This window comes from Cardiocondyla obscurior, linkage group LG07, assembly GCF_019399895.1.
Source record: "Cardiocondyla obscurior isolate alpha-2009 linkage group LG07, Cobs3.1, whole genome shotgun sequence".
In the NCBI taxonomy this organism is placed as follows: domain Eukaryota; kingdom Metazoa; phylum Arthropoda; class Insecta; order Hymenoptera; family Formicidae; genus Cardiocondyla; species Cardiocondyla obscurior.
Window position 1 is genome coordinate 5876505 of NC_091870.1, and position 17750 is coordinate 5894254.

Sequence of the window (17750 nt, forward strand, 5' to 3'; positions counted from 1 at the left end):
AATGGAAGTGCCACTTACCATATAAGACTGGTTACCGCAAAATATTAATTTAATATTATTATTTATTTGTGGACGCGTTGTTTATGGATATTATTTTGTGCGAGGCAGTCAGCGGCAGGATAGAATAAAAATAGTAATTAGGAAGTAGGTATTATGCATAGTGTACAGCATAGAAAATTAATCTTATTTAACAATAATTTATTACGTTGAATTTTATAATGTACTGTTTGTTACAGGTATAAAAATTGATTTAACGAATTTTAAAAGTCGTTGCGATATAAGATAATAACTGTATACATATATTTTGATATTTTTTAATAATCGGGAAAAAAATTAACTTACTAACTACACATTCATAACCGATAAGAAAAACAAAAGAAATCGTTACGACAAAAGTATTCACACGCAGCCGATACACATTAGAGTTCGAGTTACATCACGTTCTACGCTTGTACATAAAATAACAGTATCTAAAGCTATAACGTATCACAGTGTATTTCAGTCCGTTTTGTAACTTATATGTATCAGAACTTTGTTCAAAAATAACAAACATCAGTATAAAGTTATGTTGTATCTTTTCCGCACGAAGTAACACGCCTAAAGATTTTATCTCTTAAATCTAAACATATTTTTACATAAATATGCTGTAATGTCTTATGGTTTTCTAATCCTTATGTAGGTTTCATACGGGTCGTTGCATATGGGACAACGCTTAGCTTCCAAACGTTTGATACATGTAACGCAACAGGCAAGATGTCCACAAGGTACGAAAGCATGTGTGCGCTCGTTAGTAAGGCATACCGTGCATATGTCTGAAGAAGATTTTGCTTCTGATGGACTTAGAGTTTTCGTTCCATTCCAGTCTACATTTCTCGTTTGCAATTCCAAATGTGACATCTTCCTTCAGCAAAGGCTCGGCACTTCGGTGCGCTGTATTTCAATACTAAAATTGTAATTTAATTTTAGACTCAACTACAAAATTCTTTGTACAAAAGTTATTACCTTGCTCTTTTTCATAAAACGACATCGTACCGTTTGTACTGCCTCGTGATATTTCTTGAGTCCTTAATATAACGAGCAATTTTTAAACGACACTGGCAAATACAACAAGGATAACGTAGTATTCACAGCAAGCAATAACTACGACACAAGCAGCATTTACGACATATGACAAAAGCAGAATTTACGAGTAGTACAACATAAGCGATCAACACATGTCCGTATTTTTGGTTAGAAAACACGTGGCGGTGAGATCGCGCGGGAAATGTGCATTAAGCTTGATACGCAATGCACGGTACACGCAATAAAAGTAAAAAATACTATTGGTCGAAACGAACTTCTCCACTATTGGTTGTGCCTCTGCATTGTGTGTTTCCCGCGCGATCTTACCTCCACGTGTTTCCTAACCAAAGATACAGACGCGTGTTGGTCGCTAATGTCGTACCACCTTTGTTTAGTTGCTTTTGTCGTTTAATTTTTATATTGAAAATTGTTCTATTTGCTTTTGTCGTTTAATTACCGATCAAAAAGTTTTGCTTTGCAATTATGATTTGTCGAGATTATTTCATTCGTTCATGCAACAGAGATTCATGCAATAAGATTCATCGAGCAATAATTTGTTATTTTTGAACAAAGTTCTGATACATATAAGTTACAAAACGGACTGAAATACACTGTGATACGTTATAGCTTTAGATACTGTTATTTTATTTACAAGCGTAGAACGTGATGTAACTCGAACACGGTTGCTTTTGTATCTTTTCGTCGCTTATGACTGTGTAGTTGTAAAACATATTTTTATCCGATTATGCCAAAGTGCGCTTTACGAAACCGTTGTAATGTAGCAGAGATTCTGATGTAACTTGTTTTATTTTTTAGTATTCGAGCATGCAGTTGTAATACTTATAGATTGCAAAATGGACTTAGATACAGTGTGATACGTTATAGCTTTAGATACTATTATTTTATTTACAAGCGTAGAACGTGATGTAACTCGAACTCTAATGTGTATCGGCTGCGTGTGAATACTTTTGTCGTAACGATTTCTTTTGTTTTTCTTATCGGTTATGAATGTGTAGTTAGTAAGTTAATTTTTTTCCCGATTATTAAAAAATATCAAAATATATGTATACAGTTATTTTTTTATATCGCAACGACTTTTAAAATTCGTTAAATCTATTTTTATACCTGTAACAAACAGTACATTATAAAATTCAACGTAATAAATTATTGTTAAATAAGATTAATTTTCTATGCTGTACACTATGCATAATACCTACTTCCTAATTACTATTTTTATTCTATCCTGCCGCTGACTGCCTCGCACAAAGTAATATCCATAAACAACGCGTCCACAAATAAATAATAATATTAAATTAATATTTTGCGGTAACCAGTCTTATATGGTAAGTGGCACTTCCATTTTCTGATTCACCCTGTATATGATATAAAAGTCGCATTTGAACGGTGGACCACTGATCTGTGGGCTTTTGAACGGTGGGCCACTGATCTGTGGGCTTTTGAACGGTGGGCCACTGATCTGTGGGCCATTGAACGGTGGGCAATAGAACTGTGGGCAACTGCACCGCCACCAAATGATCTACCAGCTTCCAAAACTTTCGAGAATGAAATGACGTCAGCTCGACGTCTCCTTGTCTCGCTCGCTATTCGCTAGTTTCGCTCATTCTCTTTAAGCGATACTCGCCGCCGTCTGGTGTCTAGCCGTCTAGCACCGCTCGCTCAGTGCGTCGGCAGCCGACGCGACGAGCGCACAAGGACACGGCATTGTGCTTAATGTGCGTATGTTGCCCGTCGGAAATTTGCGACCACTGAGCTGATTCATTTTTGAAAGTTCTGGAAGCTGGTAGATCATCTATCGCAGGTAACAATACTTATGATTATAGTATCAAGATCCTTTTGCGACTGTACTTAGTTAACAAATTAATTTCTTTTACAAAAGCGGTCAAAGTCAGTTAACTATTGTTGCTATTGACTCCAAGATTCTAATATTGTGTTTTAAGATCGAAGAGAAGTAATTTCAATTGTTTAAACAATTAATTTTGCAAAAAAGTCACTCATCGGAATTTAACGTAGAACGATGCTATGATGTTAAATAAAAAAAATTATGCAAATCCGATACTTGGTTTTCGAGAAATCCATTTGTTAATTAAGAAAAATTCGTTCTTTTTCTAAATTCTGAGTTATTTCTTTCACGGCGGGAGTGACGCGGAGTGAGTGTGAGAGAGAGTGAGAGCGCTGCAGCGGAGTGTACGAGTGTGAGCGAGGCCGCTGCCTGAGTCGCCGTGCGTAACAGTATGTTTCAGAACTTGCAGAATCAATCGAAACAAATTCATATAAAAATTTGTATAATGAAAACAGTTCAATGGTATTTTACATGTATTTGTAAGATAGCAATTATTTTAAGTAGGATTTTTTTTATACGTGACGTATAGCTGTACAGCTGTGCAATGTTTTGCCTGAATTGACCTTTAATTTAATAGAAAAAATTATAATAATCGTATGAGATTGTTGCTTAAAATAATATACTTTATAATATTAATTTTATAAAATTGTTCTATGCATGTATACAGGATGTCCCAGACCAACGTCACTTTTTTTAATGGTAGGTAGAACTCGTCGAAATAAGACGAAAAGTCTTATATCATTTTTCAAAATTTGTAACCGTTAACGAGATATCAATTAAAATGTAAACGTGTGCGAGCGACAAGGAACCGCAGACTGAGCGAGCGCGCGATAGACGGCGGCGAGTAATGAATGTAATAAAATATTTGGATTCTATTGCAGAATAACTAGAAAAAATGGAAAAAGATTATTACAAAATTCTTGGTATAACCAAGGAAGCGACCGTACGGGAGATAACGCAGGCTTATAGAAAATTAGCCTTACGTTTTCATCCCGATAAGAACGAAAGTCTTGCCGCTACGAAGAAATTCCAGGACCTCTCTAAGGCGTATAATTTCCTTATAAATATGAAGGAAAATGATAATAATTTCTGTAGTAAGAACAAAAGTTCTGCTGCTACGAAGAACTTTCAGGACATCTCTGAGGCGTATTGTTTCCTGCCAAATATAAAGGAAAATGATAATAATTTCCACAATAAGAACAAAAGTTCTGCTGCTACGAAGAACTTTCAGGACATCTCTGAGGCGTATTGTTTCCTGCCAAATATAAAGGAAAATGATAATAATTTCCACAATAAGAACAAAAGTTCTGCTGCTACGAAGAACTTTCAGGACATCTCTGAGGCGTATTGTTTCCTGCCAAATATAAAGGAAAATGATAATAATTTTCACAATAAGAACAAAAGTTCTGCTGCTACGAAGAACTTTCAGGACATCTCTGAGGCGTATTGTTTCCTGCCAAATATAAAGGAAAATGATAATAATTTCTACAATAAGAACAAAAGTTCTGCGGCTACAAAGAAATTCCAGGACATCTCTAAGGCGTATTGTTTCCAGTCAAATATGAAAAAAAAAGATAAAAAGTTCTACAGTTGTAGTACATTTAAAACCATAGCTACAATAATGGGGATATTAGTAACCTTTGGGATAATGCGAAAAGTATTTTGGAAACCAAAAAAAACCAATGTAAAACGACGTAAAGTTAGAATCTACCATTAAAATATAAAAATTTTTTATATTTGTTAAACCCCAAGGCTGCTGTGGGGTCCGTTCTTCAAACGCAGATGTAGTCGAAAAGAAATAAATTAAACTTCTCTAGATATTTTGGCACTTTTTATTTTAATTCCTCTCCAAATAGTAGAACAGTAGTTTACTTCGCACGATCTTATTAACAAATGACCCGTTCAGGCCGCGAGTCTTTATATTTATAACTTGCTGTTGCTAAGTTGAAATTCTTGTAACGACCCTGCTTTCGCGTATACCGAATCGTCGGCTCGATGCGGGACGCGCCCGTGCGCTCGTCGGTATTCCGGGATTCGAATAGATAGGGTCCGTAAATGCAGCGAGACTGGTATATTAAATGTAAAAACAAAGGTTTATTAACTGAATAAGAACATAACGCGTATTTACAATATGTACACGAAGCGTGAAACGGCCGCGCGAGCGGCGATCGAGATTCGACAATAGTGAGCGAAGCACGCGGTGTCGGCGTGTCCGCGACGCGCGAAAGTTCCTACGGCCACGTGCCGTTCGGCGGCACGTGCGAATGCGGTATGCTGACGCGGGAATAGATCGCAGGTGTTCGCGCGTTTTCGCCGAAACCCTTAGATATTTCGCGGTATCGCTGGCGGTTTCGCGGAGACAGGAGGTGAAGCACCGGCTTGGTGTCGCGTACTCGAGAGCACTCGAGCGAGACAGAGATCTCTCTACCCCGTGGTCGGCGACGGTGCGATAGGAACTGTTAATTCGTGTTCGATGATTCCACGCGCCCGGTGGTCGAGGTCCGAGATGACTCGGAGGAGGCAGAGTTCGCTCTACCCCTCGAGCTGACCGTGCCGGTGCGTTGAAAGTCGTGAGCACAAGGTTAGGAACGAGCCCCAGGATCACCTGGTGAAGACAGAGAGCGCTCTACCCCCGGATCGGCTCTAGGATGTCGGAGATGCTGCTCGCAAGCGAGCGGATCGAGGACGGTCCCGCTGAGCTCCGGCATCGCGGTTTTATACAAAAAACGAGGGCGCCGGGCTTGCGGGGCTCAGCGGGGTTACGGATGATCCTGCCGTGGCGCCGAGGATCTTGTTACGGCGCGATCGCGAAACGGTGGTCCTCGCCGTCGTTGGCGCGTTCGGTGGCGTTCGGCGGAATTCGGCTAAGCCCGTGCGGGGACTTAGCCGCGAGACGATAGCGTAGCGCGTGCTATCGCCTATTCGACGTATATATAATATAAGTTTGGGGCGCACCGCGCCCCGGGTCCCCGCCAGCGGAGTTTTGCCGACGGCCGGCCGTTGTTCTGGCCGGAACGGTGCATTTCCTGGGTGCACCGTTACATTCTTAGCAATCAGCAATTCGCGAGCCTTCTCGGAGCGTCGCGTCCCGGCTGGAAATGCCGGGTTACCTTGATCGGCGATACTCTGTCGATCTAGCTAAACTGTCGCGCGCGTGCTAAGTTTCGACGTTATTCCCGAGCCCTCTGTTACCAGGAGCCCGGGATATAACATAGTTTACTTGAAACATAATCGTTTGTACTCATTTGTACCTCTTTTTAAATCGTTTATACCTTAAGGGTTAAAAAGTCATAAAGGGGTGGAAAAATTATCAGCGCTCAACTTTAAGATAATTTAAAATGAAAAACGCCACTCGAAAGAGAATCGTTAGTACCCGATTGTACAGTCATTGACAGAAAGGTTGCAACACTTGAAGTTAGGGACACGATTTTAGAAATAGAAATTTGATGTGAACTACTGCATTCGCTTATGCGGCGCTTCACACATATATATCAAGCGCCGCATAAGCGAATGCAGTGGTTCACATCAAATTTCTATTTCTAAAATCGTGTCCCTAACTTCAAGTGTTGCAACCTTTCTGTCAATGACTGTACCTCCTTTTAATCACTGTGTTGCAGGCCAACGTTTGTTTCTAGGAAAAAACAATATTGTTTTTAAAAATTTGATAGTAAATTAAAAACATAAAAGGTGTAAGAATACACATTGAAAAAAGAATTGTTTCAGTTTGATATTACTATACTAAACAAAAATTTCTACGTTCTGAAAACTACCGTTTGAATGCAAAATAATGTTAAAAATTCATTAAGCAATGTATCACATTTAACATGACATAAAGTCTTGAAATGTTTACAGAAAATACTGCTTTACATAAATGAACAGAGTTGTGTACAATGTTCACAGAAAAAATTATGCAAAACGTAATCTAATACGTTGTTTGTCAATTTCTACACCTAATCTATAAAATTTTTATATTTAATGGCTGCTTTCAGCACAGTCACGGTAGAATACAATATATTTATGGAATTGTACGTACATACGTCTGGTGGCGGTGCAGTTGCCCACAGTTCTATTGCCCACGTAGCGATTGGCCACGTATCAATAGGACACAGTGCGATTGGCCACAGCTGAATTGGACACAGATCAATTGGACACGGTTCTATTGCCCACGTAGCGATTGGCCACGTATCAAATGGACACAGTGCGATTGGACACGAAAAGTTGCCCACCGTTCAAATGACCACAGATCAGTTGCCCACCGTTCAAATGCCCACAGATCAAACGCCCACAGAAAGTTGCCCACGTTGCCCACAGATCAATGGCCCACCGTTCAAAGTCAATAGCCCACCGTTCAATGGATCAATGCCCACCGTTCAAAGCCCACAGATCAGTGGCCCACCGTTCAATAGCCCACAGATCAGTGGCCCACCGTTCAAAGCCCACAGATCAGTGGCCCACCGTTCAATGGCCCACAGATCAGTGGCCCACCGTTCAAAAGCCCACAGATCAGTGGCCCACCGTTCAAAAGCCCACAGATCAGTGGTCCACCGTTCAAATGCGACTTTTATATCATATACAGGGTGAATCAGAAAATGGAAGTGCCACTTACCATATAAGACTGGTTACCGCAAAATATTAATTTAATATTATTATTTATTTGTGGACGCGTTGTTTATGGATATTACTTTGTGCGAGGCAGTCAGCGGCAGGATAGAATAAAAATAGTAATTAGGAAGTAGGTATTATGCATAGTGTACAGCATAGAAAATTAATCTTATTTAACAATAATTTATTACGTTGAATTTTATAATGTACTGTTTGTTACAGGTATAAAAATTGATTTAACGAATTTTAAAAGTCGTTGCGATATAAGATAATAACTGTATACATATATTTTGATATTTTTTAATAATCGGGAAAAAAATTAACTTACTAACTACACATTCATAACCGATAAGAAAAACAAAAGAAATCGTTACGACAAAAGTATTCACACGCAGCCGATACACATTAGAGTTCGAGTTACATCACGTTCTACGCTTGTACATAAAATAACAGTATCTAAAGCTATAACGTATCACAGTGTATTTCAGTCCGTTTTGTAACTTATATGTATCAGAACTTTGTTCAAAAATAACAAACATCAGTATAAAGTTATGTTGTATCTTTTCCGCACGAAGTAACACGCCTAAAGATTTTATCTCTTAAATCTAAACATATTTTTACATAAATATGCTGTAATGTCTTATGGTTTTCTAATCCTTATGTAGGTTTCATACGGGTCGTTGCATATGGGACAACGCTTAGCTTCCAAACGTTTGATACATGTAACGCAACAGGCAAGATGTCCACAAGGTACGAAAGCATGTGTGCGCTCGTTAGTAAGGCATACCGTGCATATGTCTGAAGAAGATTTTGCTTCTGATGGACTTAGAGTTTTCGTTCCATTCCAGTCTACATTTCTCGTTTGCAATTCCAAATGTGACATCTTCCTTCAGCAAAGGCTCGGCACTTCGGTGCGCTGTATTTCAATACTAAAATTGTAATTTAATTTTAGACTCAACTACAAAATTCTTTGTACAAAAGTTATTACCTTGCTCTTTTTCATAAAACGACATCGTACCGTTTGTACTGCCTCGTGATATTTCTTGAGTCCTTAATATAACGAGCAATTTTTAAACGACACTGGCAAATACAACAAGGATAACGTAGTATTCACAGCAAGCAATAACTACGACACAAGCAGCATTTACGACATATGACAAAAGCAGAATTTACGAGTAGTACAACATAAGCGATCAACACATGTCCGTATTTTTGGTTAGAAAACACGTGGCGGTGAGATCGCGCGGGAAATGTGCATTAAGCTTGATACGCAATGCACGGTACACGCAATAAAAGTAAAAAATACTATTGGTCGAAACGAACTTCTCCACTATTGGTTGTGCCTCTGCATTGTGTGTTTCCCGCGCGATCTTACCTCCACGTGTTTCCTAACCAAAGATACAGACGCGTGTTGGTCGCTAATGTCGTACCACCTTTGTTTAGTTGCTTTTGTCGTTTAATTTTTATATTGAAAATTGTTCTATTTGCTTTTGTCGTTTAATTACCGATCAAAAAGTTTTGCTTTGCAATTATGATTTGTCGAGATTATTTCATTCGTTCATGCAACAGAGATTCATGCAATAAGATTCATCGAGCAATAATTTGTTATTTTTGAACAAAGTTCTGATACATATAAGTTACAAAACGGACTGAAATACACTGTGATACGTTATAGCTTTAGATACTGTTATTTTATTTACAAGCGTAGAACGTGATGTAACTCGAACACGGTTGCTTTTGTATCTTTTCGTCGCTTATGACTGTGTAGTTGTAAAACATATTTTTATCCGATTATGCCAAAGTGCGCTTTACGAAACCGTTGTAATGTAGCAGAGATTCTGATGTAACTTGTTTTATTTTTTAGTATTCGAGCATGCAGTTGTAATACTTATAGATTGCAAAATGGACTTAGATACAGTGTGATACGTTATAGCTTTAGATACTATTATTTTATTTACAAGCGTAGAACGTGATGTAACTCGAACTCTAATGTGTATCGGCTGCGTGTGAATACTTTTGTCGTAACGATTTCTTTTGTTTTTCTTATCGGTTATGAATGTGTAGTTAGTAAGTTAATTTTTTCCCGATTATTAAAAATATCAAAATATATGTATACAGTTATTTTTTTATATCGCAACGACTTTTAAAATTCGTTAAATCTATTTTTATACCTGTAACAAACAGTACATTATAAAATTCAACGTAATAAATTATTGTTAAATAAGATTAATTTTCTATGCTGTACACTATGCATAATACCTACTTCCTAATTACTATTTTTATTCTATCCTGCCGCTGACTGCCTCGCACAAAGTAATATCCATAAACAACGCGTCCACAAATAAATAATAATATTAAATTAATATTTTGCGGTAACCAGTCTTATATGGTAAGTGGCACTTCCATTTTCTGATTCACCCTGTATATGATATAAAAGTCGCATTTGAACGGTGGACCACTGATCTGTGGGCTTTTGAACGGTGGGCCACTGATCTGTGGGCTTTTGAACGGTGGGCCACTGATCTGTGGGCCATTGAACGGTGGGCAATAGAACTGTGGGCAACTGCACCGCCACCAAATGATCTACCAGCTTCCAAAACTTTCGAGAATGAAATGACGTCAGCTCGACGTCTCCTTGTCTCGCTCGCTATTCGCTAGTTTCGCTCATTCTCTTTAAGCGATACTCGCCGCCGTCTGGTGTCTAGCCGTCTAGCACCGCTCGCTCAGTGCGTCGGCAGCCGACGCGACGAGCGCACAAGGACACGGCATTGTGCTTAATGTGCGTATGTTGCCCGTCGGAAATTTGCGACCACTGAGCTGATTCATTTTTGAAAGTTCTGGAAGCTGGTAGATCATCTATCGCAGGTAACAATACTTATGATTATAGTATCAAGATCCTTTTGCGACTGTACTTAGTTAACAAATTAATTTCTTTTACAAAAGCGGTCAAAGTCAGTTAACTATTGTTGCTATTGACTCCAAGATTCTAATATTGTGTTTTAAGATCGAAGAGAAGTAATTTCAATTGTTTAAACAATTAATTTTGCAAAAAAGTCACTCATCGGAATTTAACGTAGAACGATGCTATGATGTTAAATAAAAAAAATTATGCAAATCCGATACTTGGTTTTCGAGAAATCCATTTGTTAATTAAGAAAAATTCGTTCTTTTTCTAAATTCTGAGTTATTTCTTTCACGGCGGGAGTGACGCGGAGTGAGTGTGAGAGAGAGTGAGAGCGCTGCAGCGGAGTGTACGAGTGTGAGCGAGGCCGCTGCCTGAGTCGCCGTGCGTAACAGTATGTTTCAGAACTTGCAGAATCAATCGAAACAAATTCATATAAAAATTTGTATAATGAAAACAGTTCAATGGTATTTTACATGTATTTGTAAGATAGCAATTATTTTAAGTAGGATTTTTTTTATACGTGACGTATAGCTGTACAGCTGTGCAATGTTTTGCCTGAATTGACCTTTAATTTAATAGAAAAAATTATAATAATCGTATGAGATTGTTGCTTAAAATAATATACTTTATAATATTAATTTTATAAAATTGTTCTATGCATGTATACAGGATGTCCCAGACCAACGTCACTTTTTTTAATGGTAGGTAGAACTCGTCGAAATAAGACGAAAAGTCTTATATCATTTTTCAAAATTTGTAACCGTTAACGAGATATCAATTAAAATGTAAACGTGTGCGAGCGACAAGGAACCGCAGACTGAGCGAGCGCGCGATAGACGGCGGCGAGTAATGAATGTAATAAAATATTTGGATTCTATTGCAGAATAACTAGAAAAAATGGAAAAAGATTATTACAAAATTCTTGGTATAACCAAGGAAGCGACCGTACGGGAGATAACGCAGGCTTATAGAAAATTAGCCTTACGTTTTCATCCCGATAAGAACGAAAGTCTTGCCGCTACGAAGAAATTCCAGGACCTCTCTAAGGCGTATAATTTCCTTATAAATATGAAGGAAAATGATAATAATTTCTGTAGTAAGAACAAAAGTTCTGCTGCTACGAAGAACTTTCAGGACATCTCTGAGGCGTATTGTTTCCTGCCAAATATAAAGGAAAATGATAATAATTTCCACAATAAGAACAAAAGTTCTGCTGCTACGAAGAACTTTCAGGACATCTCTGAGGCGTATTGTTTCCTGCCAAATATAAAGGAAAATGATAATAATTTCCACAATAAGAACAAAAGTTCTGCTGCTACGAAGAACTTTCAGGACATCTCTGAGGCGTATTGTTTCCTGCCAAATATAAAGGAAAATGATAATAATTTTCACAATAAGAACAAAAGTTCTGCTGCTACGAAGAACTTTCAGGACATCTCTGAGGCGTATTGTTTCCTGCCAAATATAAAGGAAAATGATAATAATTTCTACAATAAGAACAAAAGTTCTGCGGCTACAAAGAAATTCCAGGACATCTCTAAGGCGTATTGTTTCCAGTCAAATATGAAAAAAAAAGATAAAAAGTTCTACAGTTGTAGTACATTTAAAACCATAGCTACAATAATGGGGATATTAGTAACCTTTGGGATAATGCGAAAAGTATTTTGGAAACCAAAAAAAACCAATGTAAAACGACGTAAAGTTAGAATCTACCATTAAAATATAAAAATTTTTTATATTTGTTAAACCCCAAGGCTGCTGTGGGGTCCGTTCTTCAAACGCAGATGTAGTCGAAAAGAAATAAATTAAACTTCTCTAGATATTTTGGCACTTTTTATTTTAATTCCTCTCCAAATAGTAGAACAGTAGTTTACTTCGCACGATCTTATTAACAAATGACCCGTTCAGGCCGCGAGTCTTTATATTTATAACTTGCTGTTGCTAAGTTGAAATTCTTGTAACGACCCTGCTTTCGCGTATACCGAATCGTCGGCTCGATGCGGGACGCGCCCGTGCGCTCGTCGGTATTCCGGGATTCGAATAGATAGGGTCCGTAAATGCAGCGAGACTGGTATATTAAATGTAAAAACAAAGGTTTATTAACTGAATAAGAACATAACGCGTATTTACAATATGTACACGAAGCGTGAAACGGCCGCGCGAGCGGCGATCGAGATTCGACAATAGTGAGCGAAGCACGCGGTGTCGGCGTGTCCGCGACGCGCGAAAGTTCCTACGGCCACGTGCCGTTCGGCGGCACGTGCGAATGCGGTATGCTGACGCGGGAATAGATCGCAGGTGTTCGCGCGTTTTCGCCGAAACCCTTAGATATTTCGCGGTATCGCTGGCGGTTTCGCGGAGACAGGAGGTGAAGCACCGGCTTGGTGTCGCGTACTCGAGAGCACTCGAGCGAGACAGAGATCTCTCTACCCCGTGGTCGGCGACGGTGCGATAGGAACTGTTAATTCGTGTTCGATGATTCCACGCGCCCGGTGGTCGAGGTCCGAGATGACTCGGAGGAGGCAGAGTTCGCTCTACCCCTCGAGCTGACCGTGCCGGTGCGTTGAAAGTCGTGAGCACAAGGTTAGGAACGAGCCCCAGGATCACCTGGTGAAGACAGAGAGCGCTCTACCCCCGGATCGGCTCTAGGATGTCGGAGATGCTGCTCGCAAGCGAGCGGATCGAGGACGGTCCCGCTGAGCTCCGGCATCGCGGTTTTATACAAAAAACGAGGGCGCCGGGCTTGCGGGGCTCAGCGGGGTTACGGATGATCCTGCCGTGGCGCCGAGGATCTTGTTACGGCGCGATCGCGAAACGGTGGTCCTCGCCGTCGTTGGCGCGTTCGGTGGCGTTCGGCGGAATTCGGCTAAGCCCGTGCGGGGACTTAGCCGCGAGACGATAGCGTAGCGCGTGCTATCGCCTATTCGACGTATATATAATATAAGTTTGGGGCGCACCGCGCCCCGGGTCCCCGCCAGCGGAGTTTTGCCGACGGCCGGCCGTTGTTCTGGCCGGAACGGTGCATTTCCTGGGTGCACCGTTACATTCTTAGCAATCAGCAATTCGCGAGCCTTCTCGGAGCGTCGCGTCCCGGCTGGAAATGCCGGGTTACCTTGATCGGCGATACTCTGTCGATCTAGCTAAACTGTCGCGCGCGTGCTAAGTTTCGACGTTATTCCCGAGCCCTCTGTTACCAGGAGCCCGGGATATAACATAGTTTACTTGAAACATAATCGTTTGTACTCATTTGTACCTCTTTTTAAATCGTTTATACCTTAAGGGTTAAAAAGTCATAAAGGGGTGGAAAAATTATCAGCGCTCAACTTTAAGATAATTTAAAATGAAAAACGCCACTCGAAAGAGAATCGTTAGTACCCGATTGTACAGTCATTGACAGAAAGGTTGCAACACTTGAAGTTAGGGACACGATTTTAGAAATAGAAATTTGATGTGAACTACTGCATTCGCTTATGCGGCGCTTCACACATATATATCAAGCGCCGCATAAGCGAATGCAGTGGTTCACATCAAATTTCTATTTCTAAAATCGTGTCCCTAACTTCAAGTGTTGCAACCTTTCTGTCAATGACTGTACCTCCTTTTAATCACTGTGTTGCAGGCCAACGTTTGTTTCTAGGAAAAAACAATATTGTTTTTAAAAATTTGATAGTAAATTAAAAACATAAAAGGTGTAAGAATACACATTGAAAAAAGAATTGTTTCAGTTTGATATTACTATACTAAACAAAAATTTCTACGTTCTGAAAACTACCGTTTGAATGCAAAATAATGTTAAAAATTCATTAAGCAATGTATCACATTTAACATGACATAAAGTCTTGAAATGTTTACAGAAAATACTGCTTTACATAAATGAACAGAGTTGTGTACAATGTTCACAGAAAAAATTATGCAAAACGTAATCTAATACGTTGTTTGTCAATTTCTACACCTAATCTATAAAATTTTTATATTTAATGGCTGCTTTCAGCACAGTCACGGTAGAATACAATATATTTATGGAATTGTACGTACATACGTCTGGTGGCGGTGCAGTTGCCCACAGTTCTATTGCCCACGTAGCGATTGGCCACGTATCAATAGGACACAGTGCGATTGGCCACAGCTGAATTGGACACAGATCAATTGGACACGGTTCTATTGCCCACGTAGCGATTGGCCACGTATCAAATGGACACAGTGCGATTGGACACGAAAAGTTGCCCACCGTTCAAATGACCACAGATCAGTTGCCCACCGTTCAAATGCCCACAGATCAAACGCCCACAGAAAGTGAATTTTTGTTCGTTTGCCCACGGATAAATGCCCACCGTTCAAAAGCCCACAGATCAATGGCCCACCGTTCAATGGCCCACAGATCAATAGCCCACCGTTCAATTGCCCACAGATCAGTGGCCCACCGTTCAAAAGCCCACAGATCAGTGGCCCACCGTTCAATAGCCCACAGATCAGTGGCCCACCGTTCTAAAGCCCACAGATCAGTGGCCCACCGTTCAATGGCCCACAGATCAGTGGCCCACCGTTCAAAAGCCCACAGATCAGTGGCCCACCGTTCAAAAGCCCACAGATCAGTGGTCCACCGTTCAAATGCGACTTTTATATCATATACAGGGTGAATCAGAAAATGGAAGTGCCACTTACCATATAAGACTGGTTACCGCAAAATATTAATTTAATATTATTATTTATTTGTGGACGCGTTGTTTATGGATATTACTTTGTGCGAGGCAGTCAGCGGCAGGATAGAATAAAAATAGTAATTAGGAAGTAGGTATTATGCATAGTGTACAGCATAGAAAATTAATCTTATTTAACAATAATTTATTACGTTGAATTTTATAATGTACTGTTTGTTACAGGTATAAAAATTGATTTAACGAATTTTAAAAGTCGTTGCGATATAAGATAATAACTGTATACATATATTTTGATATTTTTTAATAATCGGGAAAAAAATTAACTTACTAACTACACATTCATAACCGATAAGAAAAACAAAAGAAATCGTTACGACAAAAGTATTCACACGCAGCCGATACACATTAGAGTTCGAGTTACATCACGTTCTACGCTTGTACATAAAATAACAGTATCTAAAGCTATAACGTATCACAGTGTATTTCAGTCCGTTTTGTAACTTATATGTATCAGAACTTTGTTCAAAAATAACAAACATCAGTATAAAGTTATGTTGTATCTTTTCCGCACGAAGTAACACGCCTAAAGATTTTATCTCTTAAATCTAAACATATTTTTACATAAATATGCTGTAATGTCTTATGGTTTTCTAATCCTTATGTAGGTTTCATACGGGTCGTTGCATATGGGACAACGCTTAGCTTCCAAACGTTTGATACATGTAACGCAACAGGCAAGATGTCCACAAGGTACGAAAGCATGTGTGCGCTCGTTAGTAAGGCATACCGTGCATATGTCTGAAGAAGATTTTGCTTCTGATGGACTTAGAGTTTTCGTTCCATTCCAGTCTACATTTCTCGTTTGCAATTCCAAATGTGACATCTTCCTTCAGCAAAGGCTCGGCACTTCGGTGCGCTGTATTTCAATACTAAAATTGTAATTTAATTTTAGACTCAACTACAAAATTCTTTGTACAAAAGTTATTACCTTGCTCTTTTTCATAAAACGACATCGTACCGTTTGTACTGCCTCGTGATATTTCTTGAGTCCTTAATATAACGAGCAATTTTTAAACGACACTGGCAAATACAACAAGGATAACGTAGTATTCACAGCAAGCAATAACTACGACACAAGCAGCATTTACGACATATGACAAAAGCAGAATTTACGAGTAGTACAACATAAGCGATCAACACATGTCCGTATTTTTGGTTAGAAAACACGTGGCGGTGAGATCGCGCGGGAAATGTGCATTAAGCTTGATACGCAATGCACGGTACACGCAATAAAAGTAAAAAATACTATTGGTCGAAACGAACTTCTCCACTATTGGTTGTGCCTCTGCATTGTGTGTTTCCCGCGCGATCTTACCTCCACGTGTTTCCTAACCAAAGATACAGACGCGTGTTGGTCGCTAATGTCGTACCACCTTTGTTTAGTTGCTTTTGTCGTTTAATTTTTATATTGAAAATTGTTCTATTTGCTTTTGTCGTTTAATTACCGATCAAAAAGTTTTGCTTTGCAATTATGATTTGTCGAGATTATTTCATTCGTTCATGCAACAGAGATTCATGCAATAAGATTCATCGAGCAATAATTTGTTATTTTTGAACAAAGTTCTGATACATATAAGTTACAAAACGGACTGAAATACACTGTGATACGTTATAGCTTTAGATACTGTTATTTTATTTACAAGCGTAGAACGTGATGTAACTCGAACACGGTTGCTTTTGTATCTTTTCGTCGCTTATGACTGTGTAGTTGTAAAACATATTTTTATCCGATTATGCCAAAGTGCGCTTTACGAAACCGTTGTAATGTAGCAGAGATTCTGATGTAACTTGTTTTATTTTTTAGTATTCGAGCATGCAGTTGTAATACTTATAGATTGCAAAATGGACTTAGATACAGTGTGATACGTTATAGCTTTAGATACTATTATTTTATTTACAAGCGTAGAACGTGATGTAACTCGAACTCTAATGTGTATCGGCTGCGTGTGAATACTTTTGTCGTAACGATTTCTTTTGTTTTTCTTATCGGTTATGAATGTGTAGTTAGTAAGTTAATTTTTTTCCCGATTATTAAAAAATATCAAAATATATGTATACAGTTATTTTTTTATATCGCAACGACTTTTAAAATTCGTTAAATCTATTTTTATACCTGTAACAAACAGTACATTATAAAATTCAACGTAATAAATTATTGTTAAATAAGATTAATTTTCTATGCTGTACACTATGCATAATACCTACTTCCTAATTACTATTTTTATTCTATCCTGCCGCTGACTGCCTCGCACAAAGTAATATCCATAAACAACGCGTCCACAAATAAATAATAATATTAAATTAATATTTTGCGGTAACCAGTCTTATATGGTAAGTGGCACTTCCATTTTCTGATTCACCCTGTATATGATATAAAAGTCGCATTTGAACGGTGGGCCACTGATCTGTGGGCTTTTGAACGGTGGGCCACTGATCTGTGGGCTTTTGAACGGTGGGCCACTGATCTGTGGGCCATTGAACGGTGGGCCACTGATCTGTGGGCTTTTGAACGGTGGGCCACTGATCTGTGGGCAATTGAACGGTGGGCCATTGATCTGTGGGCCATTGAACGGTGGGCCATTGATCTGTGGGCTTTTGAACG

General features: G+C 39.1%; 5 long non-coding RNA genes across 5 annotated transcripts; 2 read left to right on the forward strand and 3 right to left on the reverse strand.

The window, feature by feature from the left end:
• Positions 1-181: 181 nt before the first annotated feature.
• Positions 182-2453, reverse strand: LOC139104089 (uncharacterized). Its single transcript, XR_011545986.1, has 2 exons — positions 1003-2453; positions 182-943 (listed from the first exon to the last, which is right to left on the reverse strand). It is a non-coding gene; the product is annotated as an uncharacterized lncRNA (long non-coding RNA).
• A 290-nt stretch (positions 2454-2743) lies between these two features.
• Positions 2744-4743, forward strand: LOC139103970 (uncharacterized). Its single transcript, XR_011545976.1, has 2 exons — positions 2744-2881; positions 3805-4743. It is a non-coding gene; the product is annotated as an uncharacterized lncRNA (long non-coding RNA).
• Positions 4744-7692: 2949 nt separating this feature from the next.
• LOC139104109 (uncharacterized) lies at positions 7693-9601 on the reverse strand. Its single transcript, XR_011545990.1, has 2 exons — positions 8514-9601; positions 7693-8454 (listed from the first exon to the last, which is right to left on the reverse strand). It is a non-coding gene; the product is annotated as an uncharacterized lncRNA (long non-coding RNA).
• Positions 9602-10252: 651 nt separating this feature from the next.
• Positions 10253-12252, forward strand: LOC139103973 (uncharacterized). Its single transcript, XR_011545977.1, has 2 exons — positions 10253-10390; positions 11314-12252. It is a non-coding gene; the product is annotated as an uncharacterized lncRNA (long non-coding RNA).
• A 3003-nt stretch (positions 12253-15255) lies between these two features.
• On the reverse strand, positions 15256-17623 carry LOC139104088 (uncharacterized). Its single transcript, XR_011545985.1, has 2 exons — positions 16077-17623; positions 15256-16017 (listed from the first exon to the last, which is right to left on the reverse strand). It is a non-coding gene; the product is annotated as an uncharacterized lncRNA (long non-coding RNA).
• Positions 17624-17750: the final 127 nt, after the last annotated feature.